This window comes from Podarcis pityusensis (genome assembly GCF_964106645.2).
Source record: "Podarcis pityusensis genome assembly, chromosome: 9".
Classification (NCBI taxonomy): Eukaryota; Metazoa; Chordata; class Lepidosauria; order Squamata; family Lacertidae; genus Podarcis; species Podarcis pityusensis.
The window spans coordinates 74,251,832-74,257,831 of NC_138034.1; positions in this window are offsets into that span (position 1 = coordinate 74,251,832).

Genomic DNA, 6,000 nt, shown 5'->3' on the forward strand with positions numbered 1-6,000 from the left:
TAAGTCAGTTTTGTGAATTCCCCATATTCTACCATTTTTGTCTGCCATTCCTCTGATGTTGGTAATTCCTGTGACTTCCATTTTTGGATACCAAGATTCTAGCGGCAGTCGTGGCATACACGAATAACCTCTGGTTTACTTTTCCTATTTCTTCACCTATTAAGCATAGCAAAAAGGCTTCTGGTTTTTTTTGGGGGGGGGGAGGTAGATTTAAATAACTTTTTCAGCTCGTTATAAATCATATCCCAAAATTGTTTCATTTTCTCACATGTCCACCACCTTCTGAGTTCTTCCATTCTGCCATCAAACAGCTCTTAACCGTGGGAAAGTTCTTCCTAATGTTTAGTCGGAATCTTGCTGTTTGAATCTGTCAGTTGGTGTCCCACCCCTGGAACAGCAGGAAGCAAGCTTTCTCCATCTTCCATGGGACAGCTCTGTAGACCCCTCTCTCCCCTTCCTTCCAAATCAGGGTGGTCTCCCTGGGTCCCCCACCACATTTGACACGATGGACATGGGAGACAATCTACCAAGTGTCTAGCCCCCTTTTTCGGCACAGGTGGCAGTTCAAACTCCACAAGGTGCTGGACCAACCCTAATTTGGGGAGACTGTTCCATTCCCAAACGGTAGGGCCGGCAGATTTCCTCCTGCCGACTTTACGGCCCTGCGGGCTGCATTCAAGCCACGGCGGGGGCTTGATTGGAAAAGTTTAACGTTACAGATGAGTTAATAAAAGTCTTTAGCTCCTCTCTTCCACACCCTCCCCACCTGGTGTCTCTCCCTCGCCTGCCCCATTGCACCAAATGGTGATAAATGTCCTCCATATGTTCTCCATAAAGGCGCAGAGTGCCACATGGCCCGGGCCGTAAGCAAATAAATTAAAGCAATTACTGCCACGGCTCGTCTGGCTTTTAACGAGCGACGAGGAGCGGGCGGGGAGAGCACCTGACACGTCCCATTTGCTGGAAATGTCAGGCGCTCCCTTCCAGAGGCAGCCAGATGCTGTGCTCCTGTTCCCCCCCAAACTCAGCCCACCTCCCCACTTTATTTACCTGTTTCGACTTCGGCCCACCTCATCCATAAGGCTGGAGGGGGATTGGAAGGAAACTGAGCCAAAGGAGATAGCCACATGCAATCAGCTGGGGGTTGGAAACTGGCGGACTTGAGGCCACTCATATTTCATAGAATTGTAGAGTTGGAAGAGACCCGAAGGGTCATCTAGTCCAACCCCCTGAAAGGCAGGAATCTCAACTAAAGCATCCATGACAGATAGCCATCCAACCTCTGCTTAAAAACCTCCCAGGAAGGAGAGTGCACCACCTCCTGAAGGAATCCATTTGACTGCGAAACAGTTCCTGCTGTCAGAAAGTTTTTCCTGATGTTTATTCGCAATCTCCTTCCTTGTAACTTGAATCCACTGATTTGGGTCCTAGCCTTTGGAGCAGGAGAAAACAAGCTTGCTTCATCCTTCCAGGACCAGGTGCGCAGCCTAGGAGTCATTTTGGACTCACAGCTGTCCATGGAGGTGCAGGTTAACTCTGTGTCCAGGGCAGCTGTTTACCAGCTCCACTTGGTACGCAGGCTGAGACCTTCCCTGCCCGCAGACTGTCTCACCAGAGTGGTGCATGCTCTGGTTATCTCCCGCTTGGACTACTGCAATGCGCTCTACGTGGGGCTACCTTTGAAGGTGACCTGGAAACTACAACTAATCCAGAATGCGGCAGCTAGACTGGTGAGTGGGAGTGGCCGCCGAGACCATATAACACCGGTCCTGAAAGATCTTCATTGGCTCCCAGTACGATTCCAAGCACAGTTCAAAGTGTTGGTGTTGACCTTTAAAGCCCTAAACGGCCTCGGTCCAGTAGACCTGAAGGAGTGTCTCCACCCCCATCGTTTTGCCCGGACGCTGAGGTCCAGCACCGAGGGCCTTCTGGTGGTTCCCTCACTGCGAGAAGTCAAGTTATAGGGAACCAGGCAGAGGGCCTTCTCGGTAGTGGCGCCCACTCTGTGGAACGCCCTCCCCCAGATGTCAAAGAGAACAACAACTACCAAACTTTTAGAAGACATCTGAAGGCAGCCCTGTTTAGGGAAGCTTTAATGTTTGATGCATTACTGTATTTTAATATTGTGTTGGAAGCCGCCCAGAGTGGGTGGGGAAGCCCAGCCAGATGGGCGGGGTATAAATAATATATTATTATTATTATTAAATTATTATTCCTATAACAGACCTTTAGATTTTTGAAGATGGCTCTCATATCTCCTCTCAGTCTCCTCTTTTCCAGGCTGAACATACCCAGCTCCTTCAACCGTTCCTCATAAGGCCTGGTTTCCAAACCTTGATCATCTTGGTCACCCTCCTCTGCACACCTTCCAGCTTATCAAGATCCTTCTTAAATTGGACACAGTATTCCAGTTGTGGTCTGACCAAGGCAGAATAGAGTGGGACTATTACTTCCCTTGATCTGGACACTATATTTCTGGTGATGCAGTCTAGACTAACATTTTTTTGTTGTTGCTGCAAAGGGGGGAAAAAAAGGGGGGAAAAGGTAAGGGATCCCTGGACGGTTAAGTCCAGTCAAATGTGACTAAGGGGTAGTGGCGCTCATCTTGCTTTCAGTCCGAGGGAGCTGGCCAGCATGACTATGCTGCTTCTGGTGCAATGGAAGACCATGATGGAAACCAGAGAGCACGGAAATGCCATTTACCTTCTTGTCGCACGATACCTATTTATCTACTTGCACTTATTTTGGTGTGCTTTCGAACTGCTAGATTGGCAGGAGCTGGGACAGAGCAACGGGAGCTCAACCTGTCGTGGGGATTCGAACCGCCAACCTTCTGATCGACAAGCCCAAGAGGCTCAGTGGTTTAGACCACAGCGCCACCTGCATCCCATTTTTGTTGCTGCATCACATTGTTGACTCATGTTAATCTTGTGGTCTTCTAAGATTCCTAGATCCTTTTCACATGTACTACTGGCAAGCCAGGTGCCCCACATCATATATTTGTGCATCTTGTTCTTCCTGCCTAAGCGCAGAACCTGACATTTGCCTCTGTTGAAATTCATTTTGTTTGGGCCCAGTTCTCCAATCTGTTCAGGTCATCTTGAATCCCAGTTCTGTCTTCTGCAGCACTAGCTACCCCTCCCAGTTTGATGTCATCTGCAAATTGGATGAGCATCCCTCCATTCCTTCATCCAAGTCATTTATAGAGACATTGAACAGCAATGGGTTCAGGAGAGAACCCTGTGGCACCCCACTTGTCACTTTCCCCCAGGATGACAAGGAACCATTAATGAGTACTCCTTGTGTTTGGTCAGTCAACCGGCTGCAAATCTACCTAAGGGGAAATAGAGCATAGGAGGAAGATCCCTGCTGTTATAGTCCAAAGGTCCATTTAAATAATCTGGCCTCCTAAGAGACTTCCGGAGGCGGCGCCATTGGCAATGGCGGATTCCCTCTAGTCTTGAGGGAGTAGCTCCACGGAAATCGGGTCTTGCCACTACGGCGAAGCAGGGACCCCTTCGAAAACCACAGGCAGGTGAAGCCTGTGACCGTGGGACTCGGCAGGCACCCTTAGCGCCCCCCCCAATCTGCAAAGGAACCCTGTAAAGAGTTCCGGAGCAAAACAGGGAGTCTGGCGCGGTGCTGAGAGTCAACTGCTTCTTCCGTGGAGTGAAGCCGCGCAGCTGTTGCCGGAGAGCGCTGACCTTTTTCCTGTGACAGTTCGGCTAATAAACAACTACCCGTGAGTAGGTTAAGTTTGAAGATTGGGAAATTTAAGGAAAAAAGGACTAATTTGGCACTGAAGCGGGAAGGCGTAAACAGGAAGTCCGCCTTCCGTTTTCTGTAAATAGATCAAAGCGAAGACTGTCTAAGCTAAGACCCTGAAAATCGTGTTGAAAAAGACTCAAATCTTAACATCAATTAAAAGAGAACTCCCTCCCTGAGGTGCGGGAGAAGGGAGGGAGAAGGGGAAGTATCTTTTGCCTGCAAAAAAAAAAGAAGAGAGAAAGGGAATAAAGACCATCACTTAATGCCTGGGAACGGACTGTCAAGGGACAATGGAACTGCCGTATTGTGAATCGCGCAGTTAAAGGACAATGCAACTTTTTGACAGCTAACTCTGTAAGAGAGATACTTTGATTCTGAAGGGTCTCTTCGGACCTGAAATTGTTGCTTTTCTTGGTTAAAGGGGGGATTTCTGAAAGTTGGAAAAGTTACTTTATTGTTACAAGTCTGGACTGCTATTGTGTCCCCCTAGAGGAACTTTGAAATTGCTACAATTGGCCAGGGAATTTTCCACTCTAAACTGGCCAAGGGGAATTTTCCACTACAAAACAAGTAACCGTGGGACTGACCTTGATCATTGGATAAAGTGTTATGGCAGACTTGACTCAGGAAAAAACAACAAGATCGGGTAAAATTAGACTGCAGCAGCGTAGGCCGTCAGCATCTGGCCTCCCTGCCCCACCAGGGGAAGATCCAGCTCAGGTGGCGCCTAAAGGAATGGCATCTGAAGGGGGTTTAGCTTCAGCACCAGATAAAATTTTTGAATCTTTGGAAAAATTAAGCAAACAAGTTGCTGAAGCGACAACTAAAATTGATCAAAACACGTCAAGCATCAATAACTTGGGGCAGAAGGTGAACTCAAATACAGAATCTATTGAGAAACTGCTGCAGCAATCTACTTTGAATCGAAAAACAGCTGAAGAAGCCAAGGAAAAAGCATTGGCTGTAGAGGAAAAGATACCACCGATATGTAGGCAGCTTGAGGACCGCAAGTCATTGCTGTCTATGATTGAATTAAAAGAAAAACAGATAAATCTAAGGATCAGGGCTGTACCTGAACTTGAGAAATATAGTTTGATTGACTTTCTTACGCAGGAATTTGCAGACTTTTGGAACCTAGACTCAGATAAGCTGGCTTTTAAGATAGTAAGTGCTTTTAGACTTGGAAGAGGGGGGAGAAAGAACAGGGTGAGAGACTGTTTGATCACCCTCCGATCAAGAGAGGAGAGAGACAGAATATTAAGTCTGCACTTCCAGAAGACCTTGGAAATAGGTGAATCAAGAGTGGAGATATTTAAGGACATCCCTAAACACCTTTTGGATCTCAGGTCCAACTACGGAGATCTAGTAGCCCTGTTAAGAGGAAACAGAACCATTTTTAGGTGGGAATTCCCCCAAGGCCTATCTTTTACATTTAAAGGGAAAAAGTTTAAAATAAGATCAGTGGAAGATAAAGAAAAATTTCTGAAAGAACACGGAGAAGACCTGCGAAAGGAAGCTGAAGAAGAGCCAAGAGCCTTAAAACCAGGAATACAAGACATAGTACCACTACCTTTGGGATTGGACAAGCTGGAGAAGGTGATACCACCGACAGAACAAGAACAATTACTTGGCGCAGTTGGAGGAAAAGCAAAATAAACACACCATGTCCCTGCAACTACTAAGTTGGAATATTCATGGATTTAACTCCCCGGAGAAAAGGAAAAAAGTCTTTCATTTATTGAAAAAGGAACAATTGGACTTGATTTGCTTGCAGGAAACATATGTGATAAGGCTTCATAGGAAAGTATTGATTAATAAAAGATTGGGCCAAGAGTTTATTTCATCGGACAAGGTTAAAAAGAGAGGAGTAGTAATTTACGCGAAAGAGAGCCTATCACTGAAATTTATTTTTAAAGATGACCAAGGAAGATATGTGGCAATTGAAATTCAAACACAAGGAGAAAAAATTTTGATAGTAGGAGTATATGCACCAAATGAGGGGAAATCTGAATTTTTTAAGAAGTTGCATGAGACATTGTTAGACTATATGGATTACAACATTATCATGATGGGAGATATGAATGGAGTGGTATCTACAAACATGGACAAGTCACAGAGACAGGTAGTTACTAAAGATGGCAGACTACCAAAAACCTTTTTTGAGATGACTGACAATATGGACTTGATTGACATTTGGAGAATAAAGAATCCCTTGGGCAGAGAGGGAACCTT